At 50.1% G+C, this 21378-nt stretch overlaps 1 protein-coding gene across 16 annotated transcripts in view; it reads left to right on the top strand.

Moving 5' to 3' along the window:
* Positions 1 to 21378, top strand: part of Mical2 (microtubule associated monooxygenase, calponin and LIM domain containing 2) — a 220611-nt gene that overhangs the window by 25525 nt on the left and 173708 nt on the right. For 15 of the 16 annotated variants that reach the window (XR_005733629.2, XM_078046477.1, XM_040284734.2 and 12 more), the window contains exon 2: positions 10933 to 11003. The exons of the other annotated variant lie outside the window; for it this stretch is intronic. The gene's annotated coding sequence lies outside the window, so the exon portion shown is untranslated. The remainder of the gene's footprint in view (positions 1 to 10932; positions 11004 to 21378) is intronic. 16 annotated transcript variants of the gene reach the window in all.

The raw sequence follows: 21378 nt of genomic DNA, 5'->3' as shown, positions 1-21378 counted from the left end.
TAGTCTCGGTCCTTTGCTTCTGACCTGTGACCAGATGCCTCCTGGAAGCCCGAGATGGCATGTCTATTGCAGCTCTCCATCTATCATTAAGTGGCTCATCAGAAAAAAAAAAAAAAAAGACACAGCTGTCTTCTGAGTGACCCTCGTTCCCACAGGGCTCCAGGAACATGTCCAGGTGTTCCTGGGACCTCCCATGAAATCAGTTGCACCAATTGCAATGGATTTAGTGTCTCATCTGAAAACTCTGTGCTCTGGGATATACCAGTTCTTCCTCAGAAGACTTGGGGTCATTGAAAGTATCCAGATATCCATTAAAAACGACACCAAAACATGTGCGATCTCTCTCCTCTCAGCGTAGGCTCCTCACTCTCCTCCGCCTTCCCTCCATGCACATGGCTGCAAGTGCATTTCAGAGACTGAGTCATTTACTTCCCCAATCTCAGTCTGTTGTCTTAGAGTCTCTGGCACCAACTTCCCCTTCTTGGTCTCCCAAATCTCACAGGAAATGATTGGTTTTCCTCTGTCGTTCTTGCGTCCCTCCTGGTCACTGGCTCATTCCACCACTGCTGTGGGAACTAGGGAATGAGGTTAGTCCCTGTTTCCATGGACACTTCCTTCCTCTTCTGGAAGATGGAATTCTCAGTGAAGCCAGGCTGCGCTTTTAGCCACGGGGGCTTTCAGCAGATTTGGGGGTCAGTCTCATCCAGCTTTGCTCTTAGCTGGATGGATCCATGCCATTGGTAGCCCAGGGGCTTGGGTTCCATGGTAGCTTCATGCCTAAGTCACCCACACGTTGTCCAGGACTATTCTCTTTTTTTCCTGCGTGTTCCACAGGGAGGTACGTTGTTTTTATCACGAGATACTCTTCTATGCCTACCCTCGTCCAAGTCTATTTCTTTAAAAGATAAAAGAGGCCACTGGCAGTGTGTGTCGTCTGCTATCAGTTATGCAAAGAAAACACACACATTTCTATTTGCATGTAGAGGCAGAACACTGTCTGGAAGGAGGCAGGCTACTAGGAACCAGGTGACTGTTTTAAGAGTGGGTCACACTGGGGGAGTGGCCAGGAGAGGTGAGAAACTTCCTGTGGGCTCCTGGGCTTTTGGATTTGGGAACCCAGTGAGTCTATTTCCTATTCAAAAGTTAAAGAAAATCACAGATAATCTGGGCAATTTAGAGCTGGCGAGGCCCTGTGGAAGGAGTGTGACTCACCCGCCTGAATCAGGGCCATGGCACTTCCGGCTCACCTGGGCCTGGCTCCCCAGGTGTGGGCAGGCAGAGCTTGGCACTGGGCCAACACAGGAGGGTCTGTAGGAAGCTGCCCTCCTCCCTGCCGCCTGAGCTCAGAGGTAACTGGAGATTTGACCGCCATTGGTTATATTCTCAGTTTCCTGAGAGCCAGTGCCGAGTGGCATGCCCGAGCCTCTAGAGGTGGTTTCCTGCTATGAATTGCCTAAAACTTAAGCCGCGGCTTTTCCCTCTGATAGACTCCAGTGTCTGAGGAAATGGGAACTCACTGAACCTCTGGGTTTGCTTAGGAGGCCACGAACTTCCTTTCCCAGACCTGGAGTGTTTTATAAACCATCTGGTCTGCCCTGCCCAGGGGACGAGGTTCGAACTGAAAAGCCAGGAGGCGTGCTGGCCTCTGTCATGCTAGTGCTCCTGTCGCTCAGTTTGCAGGAACTGGGTTCAGAGCAGGCTCTAAAGAGAAAATGCAGAGGTTGGGAGAAGCTCATCCAGGTACTGATAATTAATTAAGGGAGTGACCCGATTGGGAAGCTGATTTGTTTATCTTGGGAAGGTGAGAAGCATTTATTAAACACCGACTGTTTGCACTAGGTACTGTGCTGTGGAGATGACAAGATGGATAAAGCTCAGCCTCTTCTCCTGAAGCATTCACTGTGTGCTTGGGAAAACAAGACACACAGTGTTGAAAAATTAAGTAGCAAGAGACTTTGGTAACAGTTCAACTCCGTCATAGAAGGAGTCACAAGGTGGTTCATGACTAATGACCATATGAGTGGAGGAGACAGCAGTGGGTGTGGGGAGTGTTTTCGATGGGCTGGGGAAGGTCTAGAAAGTTCCTGGAGGAGGCGGCAGCAGTGGCTATGGTGGTGGCATTGATGGCAATGGTGGTGGCATTGGCTCTGGTGACATGCATCAGTATTTGATCTAGGTCTTGAAGGGTAGGTAAAATCAGGATAGAGAGGTGGAGGGAAGACGAGGCATCTCTTTTGTGCATCAGGGCCCAGGCAAAGGTGGGTATGGGGAGTGGAGGTGGCAGGTGAGCCGTGTGGTACAGCCTTCAGCGAGAGACAGACAGATTGTGTAAATCCAGAACAGGATGGGCCATGAAGGCCTGGGGACCCACAGGGAGTACTTGGCAAAAGAGGTTTGGCTTCCAGACATTTCCATCCAGGCATCTCCAGCCTGTCCTGGGGAGGAGGGGGAGGCAGACCGGCCACACTCTCACCATTGCTCCATTGGACATTTTCTTGGATCCTGGTAATGTCTGCCCTGTGCTTGTTGAGCAGATGTCCATCGGCTCTCCCTCTCTGCCGGGCACTGTTCTTTGGTGCTGGGTTTCTAGCAGGGAAACAAAACAAAACAAAACAGGGTGACATCCTTGCCACCTGGAACTCATATTCTAGGAGGGAGGCGGTAGAGCTTATTTGTTTATTGTCCCCCCCCCCCAGAATATGTGGGGGAGGCCAGGGGATGAGAGGTGTGGCAGACAGAACTAAAGCAGGTGAGGACGGGCTGTGTGGGCGTGGAGGACACTCATCTCCCATAGTGGTCAGGGAAGGCCTGCTGATTTGCCCTGTCACTGGGGCTTGTAAACCAGCAAGTGAAAATGTCTGGGGTCATGGGAACAGAGGCAAGGCCACATCCTGCAGAGATTTTGAGGCCCCATTTTATCTTCAACCCATTGGGTTCTAGGAAGTAGGGAGCATTTGAGTGTTCTTAAGCACAGGAAATTTTTTTCCCCCATGCATGGGAAAATGTCCATTGTGACTTTGTGAAGGATGCAGTACAGGAGGTGGAGACTGAGGGCTGAGGTCCCAGGAGGAGATGACCTGAGAAAGTCTGCTCCTTTGACACTTCTCTCTCAGCAATTCAAGCTCCTCATTTGTGCAACGGATATAAAGCAGTCCTTACCTTATAGGAACACTTTTGGGAGGACAAAATGGGTTATTAAGTGTCGAACACTGACAACAGTAGTTGGTATGTGTTAAGTGCCTGGTAGATATTAGATTGATTCACTGACTTTTCTCTCTCTATATATATATGCATGAGTAAAAGTCACATGTTGGACATACCCTTTCTAGACATCCTAATGCTAAGTCCAATAAAGATATTTTTAAGGATTAAATGAAGTAACTCATGTAATGGATCCAGCAACGTGGTGGATGAACACCAGATGACCGTAAATGCAAAGTGCTGCTCTCCCCATTGGAGATAATTGTGGAGAAGATGCTTCTGAAATTGGAACACTTTGTAAAGTCTTCTGATTTGGCCATTGTTTATGGAGCCTGTGGAGCACCAGGTGCTGCACCGAACATGATTTCATCTCGTAACATCAGCTGAATAATCAGCATGAACTGAATCCTTTTTTGTGCATTATACCAAATGACGGGCCTCACTGAGGCCCATGGGCCCACGCCTATATCATGTTTTGATCCGTTTTGCTCCCTGGGACTTCCCTCTCCCCTCCCTTGCCTCCTGCTCCCCTTCTTCTGTTCTATTGATCTCCCTTCTGCTCTTGTGAATCACATCTTACAGATGAGGAAGCTGAGACTCAGAGGCGAAAACTTGCCAAGGTCACGCGATACGGGGTCTTTCCAGCATGTGGCAGAGCTGGGATAATCCTATGAGTGTTCTGTTGAGAAAAATGTAGACATCAACAAGGGTTCTTACACCTGTCCACAGGGAGCCTCAGAGAAGGCAGGGTGGGGCAAGGCAATGTTGAGAGGTGGAGAGGCCCTGGGCATGGAGGTGGGAGCTGCCTATGGGTGGGAGAGGCAGAGAGGCTGTGGATGAGCTAGTGCCTTCCCTGGGTGACTCAGTCCTGCAGGCCTTATCAGAGCTTCAGCCACATAGAGAGTTTATCTTGGTTGACTCATCCCTTCATGGGCTGATGGAGTTGAGCTGATGGGTTCAAATCCTGTCTTCACCACTTACCAGGATGGGAGTCAATTTGCTTGTGCCTCAGTTTTGCCATCTGTGAGGCTGCTCTGTAGAGCTGCTGTGAGTCCAGTGAGATGTATAAACACTCGGAACGGTGCCTGGCCTGCAGCCAGGAGGAGTTATTATGCTAATTATTATTATATTACTGTAATAGCCTCTTGGGACTTCTAAGGCCAGAATAACATGCTTGTCCTCTGCAGGATCGCTCGGATGGCACATCTTGTTTTGCCTTCTGATGCAACTGTAGGATCATAGACTGCCCAGGGGTCCCATCAGCATGTTGACTTTTGCATCTATGGAGACTCCAGCTTTGTATAGAAGGTGTTGAAGGTGTTGGCCCAAAGAAGTGGATTTCTGGGCTGGCGTTGTAGCTCAGTGGTAGAGCACTTGCCTAGCATGTGTGAGACACTGATTTTTATTCTCAGGGCCACATAAAAACAAATAAAATAAAGGTGTTGTGTCCACCTCCAACTTAAAAAAACAAAAAACCTAAAAAGTGGATTCCTTGTTCTTTTCTCTCCAACCACATCTGACCTGAAGACCCCACCTCCTAGGATTATGGAAAATGTCTGATTATCCTAAGAGCACTGTGCCATTTGCCAAGCATGTTCATATTTGTGTTTCATTTGTCCTTCATGATCATCTCTGTGTTATTGTTATCATCCTTGCTTATCAACCCTGTAGTGAGGTCATTTACTCAAAAGACTCAGCTGCTGCAAGGTGATAAATCAGGTGCTCATCCCAGGAAGCTTTGTTCTAGAGTCTCAGAATGGCCACACCCCAAAGCCATCTCATCTTCTCCCCTTTAGCCCTTTCCCTAAAGAGGGTTGGGAGGGGGCCCTGAGACTGACAGATGTCAATGCAGTTTTGCTTTCAGCCCCTCTGCCCTCCAGGCTGCTGCTTCCAGAGCAAGCACATAGTGGTGGGTTTGGGCTGAGCAGATCATCAGAGCTGCTCAAATCATCTCCAATCCCATTTCCTCTTCTCTATAGGTCTGGAGTCTGGGCTGGGACTTGGTATTCAGGGCTGGATGGAGAGTGGAGACAACATTGTAGCTTTAAGCATTTGCAGCAGTAACGAGCATATGCCCCTAAGGATGTATAATTGGAGGTGGAGGGGGCAGGTGGGAACCCGAAGCTTCACCCAGGAGGAGAGTCAGGTGCTGAGACTCAGGGGATCCAGAACCACATTTAGGGAGCAGGGAATGCTGGGGGTGCTGACGCAGAGACTACTGGGGTAGAGGAGGCACTTCTTCCCTGGAAGCAAAGAGGACTCAAGGACAGCCTTTAATCCAGACTTCTGAAACTCCATGGACATATGGAAATCCTCAGGGATCTTAGGCAGAAGAATCTTCTGTTTAATTCAGTTCAACAAAAGCCTATTGAGTGAGTGTCTACACAGCCCTGCGGGGACCTGTCAGGAGGTAGTCAGGCCCTACAGCCTTGTTACTTTGCCCCTTGGCCCCCTGGAAACGCTGGATGCCCAGGGTAGGGTGCTGTTTACATGCACGTGGTGTGGCAGCATCTTAGGTGTCTGGGACCCAGAGCAAGAGTTAGAATTTAGGCCTGACAGGTCAACAGGGCCTCGCAGACCAGGACTTGGCCACTACCCCTGCTGATGGAGTTGAATTCTCAGGCTGTAGTGGGAAGAGAGATTATTGAGACTTTACATGCATATGCTTTTTAGTGTCCCAGGATTGTGTGGGACTGAAGGAGCAGGCTCAGGGGCCTCTGGGGTGCAGGTGAAAGGCTCCAAAAGAATAGCTCAGGCAGCCCTTTCCTTATTCACCCTCCAACCTGGCAATTCTCACTCTTGTCCTCTGCCTGACCAAGGGGCTCATCCCTGCCCCAGCTCTGTGCTTGTCTCAGCTGCGTTTTCCCTCCCTCCTCCCCTCCTCTCCTCCTTCTCTTCCTCTCCTTTTCCTCCTCCTCCTCCTCTTCCTCTTCCTCCTCTTCCTCCTCCTCCTTCTCCGCTTGGAGCCAGCTCTACCTACTTCACAAAGGCTTCCTCAACTCTCTCTGCCAAAGCTCACTCTGCTTTCTCCATCTGCCTCCTGGATGCAGAGCCAACAGCCCCCGGTTCACATGTCCCAGCTTCCTGGGCATTCTTTCCTGCACCCTCTTTGCTTCCTATAGAGTGCTAGGCAGCAGGGTCAAGGCTGGGACATTGGAGCCCACCTGGGCCAGGTACATGTTGTAGCTCTGCTACTTCAGGAGCTGTGCAACTTTGGGCAGGTGCTTTAGTTTCCTCAGTCTGTTTCCATATCGAGGCTGTGATGTCTCCCTCACAAGGGAATTGGAAAAATTGCTTTGCACACAGTTCTAGGCTCACGGTAAATGGCTGCATATGGCAGTTTTGACTGTTCTTGGATGTGTAGGATCTTATTGAATGCTCACCCTAGCTTCTAAGCAGACATCCCCCAAAGGGATGCAAATGAGCTCAGAGTGGAAGTGACTTGCCCCAGGTCTCATGATGGCAGGCGCAAAGTTCAGGTGCTGAGTCCAGGTTAGCCATCATCCTTCTGCCTCTATGTCCTGAGTCTGTGGTCCCTGTTTCCCATGCTTTTTTGCATTCCCCATAGTCTCTGCCAGGCACAGAGCAAATGCTTATTGAATAATCTTTTCTGGATAGATCAAGGAAAAGCAGATTGGGTGGGGGCAGGAGAGGGGACCCCATGAGCTTTCCATTCCCTTTAAGGATTCTGGCTGGTCCAGTTGCCTGTGGAGCCCTGCAGTGTGCTATTCTAATCCCAGGAAGCACCACCCTGGGTGCCACCTCACACCTAGCCAGTGGGAGCCAACAGGGCCACACTCCAATGGGAAAGCCTGCCAGTTCCTTTTATTTTTTAAGAATCAGAGAATAAAGCTACCAAAAAGAGAAAGAAAGGATGGAAGGAAGGAAGAAAGGGAGGGAGGGAAGGAAGGAAGGGGAAGCACCTGCCTATATAATCCCTGTGGCCACTAGTCCCTGTAAGGAGCTGCTAGAAAGCAAAGAAAGGCTCTCAGCTGCCAGGGGGTGCTGGCTGGGGTGTGTCCTGTGGGGGTCAGCAGACAAGGCCCTCTCGAAATGCTTTCTGACAATCCCCACACCAACAGGCACAACCCAGGCCCTGCCAAGAGCTGCTCCTCTTGACATTATTGTGGTCAGGAGGATTTCTAGATCATTCCAGATCATGGCCTCCAGTTTAGTTCTCCTGCACATGTTGGAAGCTGGCAGCGTCCCCTTTTGAGCGAGCTGAAGCCTTGTCTGGGGAGGCCTTGCTCACAGGTTGCCTGGGCTACTGGTGCGGACGGTGGTACAGGGCTGTGTGGGGCCTGGGAGATGCTACAGCAGGGTGGGAGGTCAGTGGGGTCGGCTTCTTAGTTTTTGCTACCAGGCCAGGATTCTATTTTTTTTCTAAAACCTTTTAAAAATACATCTGAAGATGGAATTTCTTTTCCTGTCTTCTAACAAACATGAGAAGGCCTGGGTATACAGAAATAGGTTCTCTGTGGCCCTGACCTAGACGGTGGCAAGGCCATGAGATAAAGCAGAGAGAACCTTGTTTAGCACAGTGTGATGTGACAAAGACTGCAGTCCTATCTGTGAGGTCAGTGTCAGAAAAACCACACTCCCCATGGGATTCCAGTGGGCACATACTGGCTAAAACTCACCAACAGATGCTTTCTCGATAATGTCACAATGGAGCTCTTTGAGATTAAACAGAATGAGGTCCAGGGGAGGAAACCTGCCCAAGGATGTTCCTGTCCTGTCTGCCCTCAGGCAGCCCCTTCCTCTGATGGGCGGTCAGGGGTGAGGGAGCAGCAGGACATCACCATCCCCCATGACAGCAGAAATGACCACAAGAGGAGGAGACCCCAGGCTCTAGGGTCAAAGTGAAGCCAGTGCTTTGGGAAGAAGGGGCATGAGGCATTAGCAGTGTGACCTTGCCAGTTAGTTCTTTCTTTCTCTAAGCCTCAATTTCTTCACCTGGGAATGGTCTGAATGATCACCCAGGTGTGTGCATTGTGCTGAGGCTGGCTGAGACCATACAGAGGCAAGAGCCTGACCCCCAGCACCTGGGACACTGAAGCCCTCCTAAGGGCAGTTGCTCTCCCTTCCCCTTCCTCCATCTTTCCCCCCCGTAATCTCCCTCTAGAGAGAGTTGTATTCAATACATTTTCTGCACCACTTTGAAGTCAATGAAAATCAGCTCCAGCTTTTTTTCTTTTTCCTCTTCTCCTTTGCTAACATTCATGGCAAAGGAGCCCAGGTCCCCACCAGGGACCACAGGGACCACAGGACCAGGCTGCTTCTATTTGGTTTCAGCTTGAGGTGCATGCAGGGAGGGCAGGGTCCAGAGGCCCGGAGCAGCCTCCCCTGCTCCAGTTTGCAGCCACCGCACTGTACATGTTTGCTCGGCCCTGGCTGCCTGGGTCTCTCTGGGGGTGGACAGCTGGCTTTTCCCCTTGGTGGGATCTGGTGGTGACAAAGCCGTGCTGTTGTTAGTCGGGACTCCTGGTTTCAAGGGACTCCTGGTTTCAAGGTGGGGAGAACGTCAGAGAGGAAGGATCCCCTGAGCTCCCCTCCTTTGGGATTCTCGTGTTCCTTGGGACCTTGAGGTCACTTAGACTCACAGGAAGTCTTTTCAGGATCAAAACAGACCCACAAGGGACTGGAGACCTTATGCCTTTTGGCTTAGATCTGGCAGGATGGCAAGCCACGGGAGACAGGCTTTCTCCATTCTCATTGATGATGGAAGGAGGCTCTGGGTCAGGAACAAGCATGGGGTGGGCTCAGGAGAGAGTCTCAGGGCTGCTGTGGGTGGTGCTGGTGGGGACTGTGGGCCGCGCCTCAGTGTCCTCTTGTGGAATACTACACCACCTCCTGCCAGGGCTGCTGGGAGGATTCGCTGAGGCAGCACAAGGTCACCGCCCCACGAAAAGCCAGCACAGGTGACTCCCCCACAGCCTTTAACCACTAGGTGGTTCCTTAGGTGTCTCTAAAAGTCAGGGTCCATGGAATGGGGCAGCTGAAAGGGGTCCTGGGTGAGGAAGTCACCAATTATGTCCAGCTACTCATAGATAAAGAAATAGGCCCTGGGAGGTGCTGGGTGCTGGGACTGTCTGGTTTAGTGCAGTTTCAGGGGGTGCAAGCATGTTGGCTACTGGTCCATAGAGGGTGTGCGTTAGTTGGCACCTTAATGTCTGCATCAGTGTGTTCAGGCCTTTGTAGGAATCCAACCAATGGTCAGCCCTGTGACCTGGCCTGGATGTGCCCACTTCCATTCCCTCAGGAAGACCACCCAACCTTAGAGAGCTTCTTGTCTCCCAACTGGCCTCAATCATATCACTGGGTACCCAGGAACTCTGTCCCTGAGATCTAGGGAGCAGGAGGCCATCACTAGTTTCTTGAATTCTGTGTCACGGTGTCCAGCTCTGCCTCTCACAGCTCCTGGAGTCTTCCTGTGAGAAGTAGAGACAGATAAGTTAAGGCCTCCAGCCGCTCTGACTTGTGGCTTGAGACAACAGCACGGAGCCTATAGCTCATGCTGATAGAATGTGGCCAAGGCAGGCCAGCCTGTTCGTCCGCCGGCACAGGCCCCGAGGGGTGTGGGCTTGGTAATGGTGATGATGGTGGGCAGGACTGTAGCTCCTGCCCGAGTGACTGCTCTGGGAGCTCACCAGGCTCACAGTAGCAATAGCCATTCACAGCCAGGACACCTCAGCTTGGGGGCAAGGACCCTGAGCCCTGTGTCAGTCAGGCCTGGGTGCAAATCCTACCATGCTGGGTGACCTTGGCAAGGACCATCACTCCTTAGGCCTCTGTTCCTTGTCTGTGAGGAGCCACTGAGATGATGCACGCTAGACCTAGAAGTGCTCAGCAAATAGTGGGTTCTGTCCCATTAAAGGTCTGGAGGTTTGGGACTCCCACATGGCTCTGTGTGTGTGTGTGTGTGTGTGTGTGTGTGTGTGTGTGTGAATGTGTGTAGTGGACAAGCAGCCCAGCTGCTCTCTGAGCAGAGTGTGTGTGCTTCCCCAGAGTGTGGATATTGCCCCTTTTAAAGCTCAAATTTCACATCTGTATTAGGTTTTGTTCTCTTGAGTCTTCCTCTTAGACATTAGGATTTTATTTATTTTTTTAATGTGAATGTAAATCATTAGAAATATTTTGTAACTCTGGGCCTCCTTTTCCAAATAGATGTAGAGACATTTTTTGCAACAGCAGTAGGCGGTAACCAAGTAACGTGGGTAGCCCCTGTAAGCCAAAAGAATACAGTCATGATCAGATGGCCCACTTCTGTAGCTTCCTAGGTTTTGAGCATTTTGGACCTTTCCACTAGAGGCAATGTGACACTTTTCACATTGGTGACCTGTGATCAAGTTTTGCACCAGTTTTATTTACTTCCATTCTGCCTCAACCTTAGAAATCCTGGCACTCTCTGTTTTTATTTGAGCAGAGTCTTTGTTTAGACATAGGGTAAAGCCTTAGAGTGCACAGCCAACAGGCAGATGGTAGGACCTGCTTCGCAGTCTTTCTTCACACGCCAAACCTGGGGCACAGACAGAGGTTATCTGTCCATTTCCTCTTGCTGGCTAAAGTGTTGCTAAGAGGAAAAAAAATGCACAGAATAATAATTTATTAGGAGACTCAGCTATGATCAGAGCCATGTGCAAACTCTTGAAGGGGAGAAGATAGGAGGCTATGATGTCAGATCACGAGGCTGACATTAATTGTTGGGTTCTTTTTTTTTTTTTTTTAAAGGAACATGGCAACCTGTATGGGGCTTGCCCCCAAAGGAGAAGTCTTTAGCCCTTGTGATGCCTGAGAACCAAGTAAGTCACAGTGGGGTCTCTCTTACACATTGAGTCTCTCCTGGGGGATCTAGTTTCAGGCTTAGGGAAGTATGGGGCTCTCAAATTATAGTCATGTGACCCACTGAAGAAGCAGTGGTTGGTGAAACCTTGGATCCCTCCTCAGCCCTTTGTCCTGGTCCAAGACTCCAGGGCTGCACAGCCTCCCCAGCTGTCAGAGGGGGCAGGCTGAGGCTGACATTCGTTCCAGGAGGTGAGAGACCCATCTAACTGGGCAGTGCGTGGCTGGGCCTCCCGGAACCAACGCCAGCAGTGTGGCCCTTCAGACCCCAGGCTGGCTCTCGGAGGGGGCTTATCTGCCCAGGTCTGGGCAAGAGAGGCATTGGCCAGGTGGCCTCTAGGGAATGACTTTGAGCATCCTGGACCACAAGACATCCACATTCACGGCATCTTTATCCACCTGGGCTCCACTCTGAGAACAGACCTGTTTATAGCTTTCTGTGGCTTCTGGTGTCTGGAAGGGCCTTCCTGTTGCCCTCCCGGCTCCACATACTCTTCCCTCTGTGCCACACTCTGTAGTTCAGCCAGAGACGCTCTCAGAGTCACATCTGTCCATCTCTCCTGTGGCCCCCTCCAGCTGGACCTCAGGCTCACTGTTGTGCCTCATTTTCTGCCTCTCCTCTCTGTCCTGGCTCCAGTCCCACCATCCTGGAATAGCTTGCCATGTCTGGGACGTGCTGCTCCTCTGAGGAGCTTCCCTCCCTCCCCAGGCCAGGTTGGTGCCTCCTCCTCAGCACTGCCATAGTGCTTTGACCCTCAGGTATACCACTGAATTAACGTACCTTTACTTGCAGTCTTACCCACTAGCTGAAGGGGCCTCTGGGCAGGAAGCCATCCTCAACCTTCCTATCTGAGGCAGGAGCCCCTCCCCACAGGCACAGACCCACAGCACAGGGCAGGTGGTCAACAGCTATTCTGTTGACCCAAGGAGTCTGAACTGAGTTAGGTCAGGATTTTCAGCCCATGAAGCTCTATCACAGTAGCTGTCTTGACAGAGCCTTGAACCCTGGGAGAGATGGTTGCCTTAGCCTCCCTTATTTGATTGACATGTAGGATAAGCATCGAGAGGCCTGACAACTTGCCCCAGATTGTAGGCTATTGTGGACCAGGTCTCATGTCCTCCGTGTACTAGGCTAGTCTGGTTTCTATAATGCCAAACTTTATTGGAGGGGTTATTTAGAGCAAACCCCTCATTATCAAATAGGGAAACAGAGGCTTTGCCTAAACAGACTTTCTCAAGGTTGCAGAGCTACCTGGTGTCAAGTGGAGTGTCAGAATACAGGCCTGGGCTTCCAGCACCCTCCTCACTCCTCTTCTGCCTGCCTCCTGTATGCAGCCATTCCAGGGCATTTCTACATGTAGGGCAAAGTGCTTAAAGGACATTCTGAGGTACCTTAATTCAGTGGAGGCGACACAGAGATGAAGACAACTGGCCCTTGCCCCAGGAGGATCCCCCACTGTGAGCCTGGGGCAAGAGTTGTTTGGTGCAGGAGGAGGAGGAAAGACCTGAGGGCCCAATCCAAGGCTAGGGTCCTGAGGTCAGCTGGGAGCCTGTCTGTGCAGTCAGAGCTGGCTGGTGGGTGCCAAGAACCTACCTGAGGACGGGATGAAAAGGGGTTGACGGGACCCAGGGAAAGCTGCTCAGTTCTGATTCTTAGTGCCTGGGAAAGACCCAGGCAAAGAGGCCCAGATTGGCCAGTCTGCAGCAGCCTGAGAATCCCTCCCCTTCCCTGCAGAAGCAGCATGCCGGGGACGTCCACAGAGGAGGCGAGCAGTGAACAGTGAATTCCAGTGTTGTCTGAAATGTGCGTGGGGAGGACGTGTGTGCGGTTCTGGCTGGCTCACTTCTATTGTGTGCAGATGAATTTTGGGTTGTGTTTCTGATTGACCGTGTGACCGGTTGTTGTCTTTCCCCCCTTGGATCTCAACCTGGCTCATTCATTCAGTGGAGGTTTGACACAGGGCCTGGTGAGTCCTGGTGTTCACTCCAGCCCTTCTTGCAATGTCTTGGGCACACAGACTGGAGACTGGCACTGACCACCGACTCCGTCTCCGTTGGCAAGTTGAAACATACAATCTGCCCAAATTACAGAGAATGTGATGTTTGCCAAATAGGTACCTTGGCTTGTTTTCCAAAACATGACCAGATTATATACTTCTCTAGGGTAGAGAAAGTGTGTCATGTTATATCATTATTGTTTATACCTCACATTTACGCTATGCTTCACATTTTATAAAGATCATTACATCTTCATGATCAGGCAGGTGGATATACTCCCATTTTCTAGTTGAGGAATTTGTCATAGACAGGCTGGAACCCACCCAAGATAATATAGCTGTTCAAGGGCTGAGCTCAGGCCTCCTGTTGGAAAATTCCATAGTCTCTCTCCTCTACTAAACCATATGCAAGACCCTGGAGGACTGAGACATAAGAGTTGTTCACTAAGAATTTGTTGAGCGAGTGAACATTTTTTGTTGTTTGTTTTGGCCACTTAATCATAAATGGATCTTCTTTAGCAGCAAGGAGATCACTGCCCCGTGAAGTATTTGAGTTTCTCTTCATGATAAGGGACGAGTGAGCTCTGTTCTCACCCAGCCTCAACTCCTTGAACTGGGTCATGCATACTGAATAATTAATTCCTTGAGTCTTTTACTATTCCTGAGTCAGGAACTTCCTCCTCCTGATGCAGAGATGATCTGACAGCCATCAGTCTTTGACCAGATCGAGCCTGACAGGCAGATGTTGTTGTGTTAATTGTCATAAACCTTCGGATGGCCTCAGATGCACCTCAGCCTAAACAGGTCGGACTTCTAGTGGGTCGTTCAATCTTTTCCTGACACCCTTCCCCCACCAACTTTCTCTAGTCTGAGGGAGGGGCGGCTGAGGGTTATCTCACCTATTTAGAGTGCTCTAAGGATAGGGAGACCCACCTCTACCTTCTCACTGACCTCTGAACTTTCACAGACTTTGCGGCAAGGGCTGGAGAGAGAGAGAATAGAAAGACCATGTCAAGCCAGGAAGGAATTCAGCAGCTGGGGAGGCGGTCAGGATAACATCTCCTGGGCCCGCTCTTTCCCTAAGTGACATGAGGGTCATGTTTCTTAGAGTCTGCAGGGCATCTCCTGACCTCATTAGACACTTAAGGTCAACTGAGTTGAGAGGAAAAAAAGAGTGAACGGAGACCCAAAGATTGGTGTTCTAGTGTGCACTGTTCACAGCTTAATTGGGTGGCCGTAGGCAAGTCACAGACCTTCTGTGGCCCTCAGATCTCTTCGTAAGCAGATAAGGGAGGCCTGGGAGGCTGAGTAGCACACTAAAGGAGCCCTCTGGACTCCTCTGGTCCTTAGTGTGTGCTCTAAGTTTGTCCTTGTGATTGGCACTGCCTGCTCTCAGGTTCTCTTCTTGAAGAGCTTGCTTCGGTTAGCACTGTCCCCCTGGCCTTTGAAGCTCTGCAACCATGCCCCCCACCACGCACAGGTAACAACAGCCTATTGGTGACCTCGACTCCCGCCAAGCAGCACCGGAACACATCTGATTGTGTAAGAGTGTTGGAGACCTAAAGAGGAGAGCTGGATCGATCTAAAAGGCAATGGGATTATGGGGTGTTGGGATACCCAAGTTCTTGGTGCCCCAAAGTTCCTAGGCTCTATTGACCAGAGGGTAGTGAATATAGTCTTAAGAATATGGCCCCATGTGGCATGGTCAGGGGTGGCCAGAGACTCTGGAGCAATAAAGGAAGGAGCATTGGTAGAAGGCTGCTCAGTGAGAGATAGAAAGGAGAGGGGCCAGGGAAAGTGGGTCCATCACTGAGATGGACAGTTGGAGAATACTGAATCTGGAAAGAAATGATAGAGGGCCTTGTCCCGTCTTCATGTTTGTATGTTGAGCATCTGAGGTCCAGAGGAGTGATTTAAACCGACCCATAAAGCAGGCCATTTACGACTGGAGGGAGATGGAAGCCAAGTCTGATTGCCAGCATATGGCGCCTTCCCCAGGTGACACTGCCTCCTGATATCAGGTACACTGCCTTCCACTTGTCTCTCTGACCCTGAACAGGATGGCTAAGGTGTTAGCAGGGCCCACACCTTGCTGTTTATCAGGCCCAATAAAACTTGGGTGTAGCAAGTGAGGAGTCTGTACTTTGACCTTGACAGTGTTGAGTTAGCACCATCCTGTTTTATGGTATGTGGTGGGGTAAAGATCAATTAAAGACAGGGGAAGAAGGAGGTGATGGCCCAGCATCCATAATGGGACTTCCCAGTGCCAGGCCCACGGCTTGCTCCTTGGGATGCAAAAGTGAGTAAGAACCAATCCCTTGACTCCCAGGAGTTTGTGAGGACAGGGAGACCTGGTGGCCAGACAGATATTTTCTAGCCATAACTATTTAAACATTATCATAGAGAGATACCCCTTGTACTCTGGAAACACTGAGAACAGAGCAGCACACAGGGAAGGGTGCACCTAGGAGGTCCTGCAGGACCTGGGGATTAAGGATGCATAGGAGATTGCCAGGCAGAGAAGGAAGCAGAAGGTTTTGCAAGAAAAACATGTGGAGGTAAGAAAGAGCCTGATTTGGCATTTGAAAGTAAGGAGGGGTTGCATGCATGTTTTCTTCTTAGCCCGGAGTACAAGGAATGGAACATTCAGTTGAGAGATCAGGAGAGGGAAGGGGAGGGGATTTGGAGCCAGACTGTCCAAGGCGTTTGCAAAACACTTGCTACTATGGGAGTTTCACTCACAGAAGCATCAGGAGAACAGCAAAGACCCTCCAAGGTGAATTCTCCAGGCTCTAAAGCGCTACCAGCTTATATAAGACAGTTTGTGTCCATTTTCTACACTTTGTGTCACACACCAGTGAAGGTGATTCTTGGTGGGGCAAAAGGGGAGTGGGATGGGATGGGCCCTGCCGACAGTTCATATTTAAAATGTCTCAGATTCCTTTTGCCAAATAAGCTGATAGCAAACACCCTTGTGAGTTCATGTGCACACTGTCTCTCCAGGGACTGGTTTGCATTCCAGACAGGGCCACATAATAATTCTGCAGGAATCGGGGGTATGGGGTGAGAAAGCTACTTTAAAAAAAAAAGAAAGAAAGAAAGAAAGAAAAGAAAAGAAAAGAAAAAAAGGACCAGTGAAAATACATAGCTGCTTTTAAGGATGATATTTACAAAGCATCCAGGAAGCGAATTGTCCTGGGCATGTTGCCCCCACTTACCTTCCTGAGATAAACCCTAGGAGGTCTGTTTTGGAAACTGAGCTTTGAGCCTGAACTGTCCTCTGTGGAGAGGAATAGACCAATAAACTCAGGAGTGATCTGCCATCAAAGGCTTCCTGATCACGGATTAGCAGGCTACTTGGCAAGCCCCCACCCCCGGGTTTTATTTTTGAGGAAAAAGAAAATCCTTTTGGGATAGTTGCTGTTTGTTTTAGTGAATGTGGTTTCTATGTACAAACCTAAATGCCAAGCAGAGAGTCTAGAACCTTTGTTCAACCACCAGTTCATAATGGAAATGGGGAGACTGTCTCTGACCACCGGGAAAATTCCCCGATTTGCAGTCCTGTCCCCTGGGGTTGCTGGATGTTGGAGCTTGGGACTAGTGAAAAGTATTCCGACCCACTCTGTGGTTAAAGCACTTGCTGGGCCCTGAGCATCTGTCTCAGCCTCTCCAGCTCATGGGGTCATGTCTTAGAGTGCTTCCCAAGAGTTGGCCTCCTAAGACCTCTACCTCTTTTGCACAGTCTGTCTTTCTCTTGGCCACCAGCCTCATCAACATCACCAAGTAGGCAAATATTCCAGGATACTTGCACCCCAGTCCTGGAAGGTGAAATAAGCCTGTCAAGGCAATAATGTCCTCGGTACTCAGTTAAGCAGAAGAATGTGTTTTAGGGAGAATGGTTGCTACCTTATCTGATCGGAGAGTCTTTCTGCATTTATTTAATTGGCTTTCTCTATCTTTCGGGGAAACAGTTCCCAGGAGACTTCAGTTGCTCTGTACAGGAAGCGGGTGTCTTTGTCCCTCCCTCCCTTCTGCCCAGAACTCTGGAACACCTCCTGACAGCTGCATGTTTTCCCCGGGTAGAGAGCCCCATTGGCCTGGAGAAGTGAAGAAGGGCTTCCTCAGAGCTCCCTCTCCCTGTGGCTTTCTGGTCTCTTGCTCTCCTGAGGTTGTATCTGGGAACCGCTAAGCTGTGTCAGGCACATTTCCTGGCACAGAGTCATCCAAGTCTGTAAAATGAATAGATACGAAGGAATAGATAAGCAGCGAACATCTTGTCTTCCAGCAGAAGTGAAAAGGAAGTGAACGGGTCTCTGCCGAGTGGCCTGGCCTGCATGCCAGGCAGGATCCAGCATGCACTTCAGAAAAGACCCCTTTGGCCCTGGGAGCAAAGGGAGTTGCCTGATAAAGCTGTCTCCTGGGTGGGGCTGGGGGGAAGCTGACCTTTGATCCGCATCACCTCAAGATTATGAACCTTATTTTTAGGGATTAAAACAAACAAGCATCGATAGCAACTTCAGGTTACTGGGAATGCTGGCCCGGGTGGGAGCAGGGTGGAGTCCACTCCCCTGACTACCTGTGCTTGCCCAGCCCGCCCCCACCTGACTGAAGGTCCCACTCCTGGACCCGTCTCCTGGGAACCTCCTGACATGAGTCCTTGCTTTGTCAGGCTGCGTCTCTACAACATGGGGAATCTTACATTAAACCCTAGATCCTGGCCTCCCAAGTGTGTCGACCTGTCGGTAGGTTTTAAATAGCCCTTTAGTCTTTTCTGACTCAGGTAGGACTCATGTGTCCATTGCAGGTGGACACACCTGCTCATAAAGGCTGAATGCCATTTATAGGCCCTTATGTGGAGACTAGGGTGAGGGCATGGGCCACTGCCCTGTGGGCTATGTGGACAGCCCAATGGAAGGAACAGCCAAGCACTCACCTCCCGTGGTCTCGGCATGTCTACACCAAGGCCAGCCCGCTGCTGAGCCCATGAAGGTATTATTCATATTGTCCATAACATTCATGATGACATAGACAATGCTTATATAATTGCATATTAGGAAATTAATCCTGAGATTAAAGGTCTGTAATTCAAATTGAAAAACTTCAAAGTGGAAGCAGTTTCCTCCCTCCTGAGATGGATTTTTTTTTTTTTTATACTGGTAAACATTCTTTCACTCAATGAACATAGGTACCAATCACCTTCTGGGAGCAGGAACAGCACTGGCCCTGGGTTACAAAACTAAGAGTCAGTAGGCAACCCATCGGTAGCCAAAGAAGGATGCGGCACACAAAGCTGAATTATTTGAATCTTAAATATTGATTGGGGACCAACCAAATACCAAAAACTGAGGCAAGTATTCTGGGAATTAGAAAGGAAACTAAAGACCTGGGACTTTTCCTTAAGAAGTTTAGATATTTGTTGACCAGACAAGATTAATGCACAAAAGACATGATGGGTTCAGGGCTAAATAAAGTGCTGATGGCCCAGTTGATGCCCTTTGTGATCCTTGTATTATAACTGGTTTCTCTCCCAACAGGTCACAGTTTTCAGTTGTTCACCTGGTACCCACAGCCTACCAGGGGAGGCTCTGGGTATAGTACAGGTTGTCAGAGGATGAAGGAACAGAAGTGATGGAGTGTGGTTACTGTTTTCCAAACATGACTGGTCAATAGAACTGTGTGTGTGTGTGTGTGTCTGTGTGTGTGTGTGTGCGCGCGGGCGGGTGCGTGCATGCATGCATGCATATGTGAGCATGCATGTGGTGCTGGGGATTGAACCCAGGGATTCTCTACCTTTGACCTATATCCCCATCCATTTTTAAAAATTTTTTATTTTGAGACAGGATCTTCCCAAGTTGCCCAGGTTGGCCTTGAACTTGTGATCCTCCTGCCTCAGCCTCCCAGGTGGCTGGGATTACAGGTGTGCCTCACAATGCCTGGCTCCCTGGCTTTCTCTTAGACTTTAGGCTGCAGAAGTTCCGTTTGGGTGTGAGCCCAGTAAGATGGGCCCAGAGGTTTCACCTGAATTTCACCTGAATTTCATGTGATGCTCTTGATTTGATTTATCCACAAGCAGTTGTTAGTGAGCATCTAACATTGCCAGAAGCACAGGTGCAGCCTCTGACCTCAGAGAGCTCATAGTTTGATGAGGTAGATAGGCCTGTAAGTAGATCAATGTGATGGTGTGTGGGAAATCACCACACAGACCTCCAGAGATGCAGTGTGGGAAGAGGGGCTGGGGAGGACAAGTCAGGCTTCAAAGAAGCACCATTCAACTGAGAGCCCTGCCTAGCAAGGCAGCCCTGTGTTTCATCCTCAAGTAACTCAGTGGGACAGGACTATCATTATCCCCATTTTATGGATGAGAAAACTGAGGTTCAAAGAGGTTAGATAACTCATATGGGCTCACACGCCCAGTAAGTGGTAGGTCAGGGTTTGTAGCCAGTCTGCATGACTCCAGAGTCCAAATTGGGACCTGTGACAATCCCTGCCATGGTGGTTTCAGCTGTAAAGATAACTGGGGTTTCACCAGTGACCAGAGCCTGGCTGGCCTTTCTAGACATGGACCGGCACAAGACAGGTCACAGTGCACTAAGGAACCAGGGATGATTCAGTGGGTCTTGAGGACCAGGAGAGGATGGGAGGACAGGCTGGAGGGGTGGGCGGGGGCTGGACCCTGAAGGCAGTTTTTGTTTTGGTGTGCTGAGATATTTAGACTTCACCCTGCCGACTGTTGGGTGCTGCCGAAGGGTTGTAACAGGAACTGGCCTGTCTTAAGTGTGTGTTTTGATGCAAAGACATCTCTGGCTGCAGTTTGAGCACTAGGCTGGGGGGTTGGAGGAAGGGAAATCTGGAGGCAGGAAAGGCATTGGTGAGCAGGCTCTGAGAGGTCCAGAGAAAGCAGAGGGAGACCTGCACCTCCAAGGAAGCATGGGAGGCCAGTAGACAGGGCTACAGGGAAGGCAGGACTTGGTGACCAGCTGGCTCAGCAAGATGAGGGAAGGGGGTCCAACAGCTGGACTCCAAGGATGAGACAGGAGCAATGGAGCTGTCCCTGGGGGCTGGGCTGTAGGAGGAGGCACAGGAGCAGGTGAAATTGAATAGACCACACGTGAGGTCTCTGTGGGAAAGCAGGGAATGTCTGGTGACAGGTGACACCTGGCGTGGAAGGCAGCAGAGAGATGGGCACTGGAGCTACAGTTCAGAGTTGTCAGGACACTGGTTGAACCATGGAGGTGCTAACGTCCTGGGGGTTGAAGATCGGAATCTTCACTTTCAAGGGCAGGTAGAGAGTCACAAAAGAACAAACGTGCAGGGCTGGGGTTGTAGCTCAGCGGTTGAGCGCTTTCCTCGCAAGCATGAAGTACTGGGCTCGATCCTCAGCACCACATAAAAAATAAAAATAAAGATATCATGTCCATCTACAACTAAAAAAATAAAATTAAAGTTAAAAAAAGAACAAAAATGAGTGGTGACTGCATTTAGCCATGGGCTCGGTGATGACGTGGAGCATGACGCCCGGTGGGCGTGTGAGTAGAAACCAGATTGTGGCCACTGAAGGGAGAGTGGGCTGCAAAGGGGAGGAAGCAAAGTACGATGTATGATTTTGTCTCCTCCAGGAAAAGCAAACTCAGATCTCGCTGTGGTTGAAACTGTGCCCAGTTTGGGGGATGTCTTCATATCGAATTAGTTCACAAGTAAGAAAACAGCAAAGAAAATTATTGGACAATGAATCCTTTTGGGGGGTGAAAAATACAGTTTGGTGGCACAGTTCTGCAAACCAGGGGGACCTTTGGTGTCCAGTGGCTCTGGGCGGGGTCAGCTCTGTGCTCACCTTAGGTTCCTGACCCGGTGCTGTGCACACTATGAACAGGCATTGGTGAGAAACCGTGTGACGTGTACTTTGCCATGATTTCTCCTCCTCTTCCCCAGCATCCATCTCTACAGTCAGACTAATTATGAGGATTCAAGTTCCTGACACTTAATTTCAGCAAATCAGGAAGAGTAGCGCCACTCAAATACTGAGGGTCTCCTAGGGCATGACTTTATGGGGGTGCTGGCCAGAGATTCGAGGGAAAGTGTGCCTGTAGCTGTTCCTGGTCCCTGTGCCACTGACACTTACCTGCACGTCTGGGAGCCTGGAGCTGTGAGAGGCACCTCCATTTAATTTCCACAAGAACACTGTGCTGTCATGACTGGCTCAGGAGAGCTTGTGACTCAGGGAGCCACGTTCCTTCCCTCACATCACATGGCTCGCAGGACCACAGGAGCCTTCCAGAACGCTCAGGCTGGAAGGGAGAGCAAGGGAGTGAGCTAGCTTGTCTGTCCCGGTCTCCAGGGA

This window comes from Ictidomys tridecemlineatus, chromosome 4 (assembly GCF_052094955.1).
Source record: "Ictidomys tridecemlineatus isolate mIctTri1 chromosome 4, mIctTri1.hap1, whole genome shotgun sequence".
Classification (NCBI taxonomy): Eukaryota; Metazoa; Chordata; class Mammalia; order Rodentia; family Sciuridae; genus Ictidomys; species Ictidomys tridecemlineatus.
Note: the sequence above shows the minus strand (reverse complement) of the source record. Positions and strands in the feature narration are given on the sequence as shown.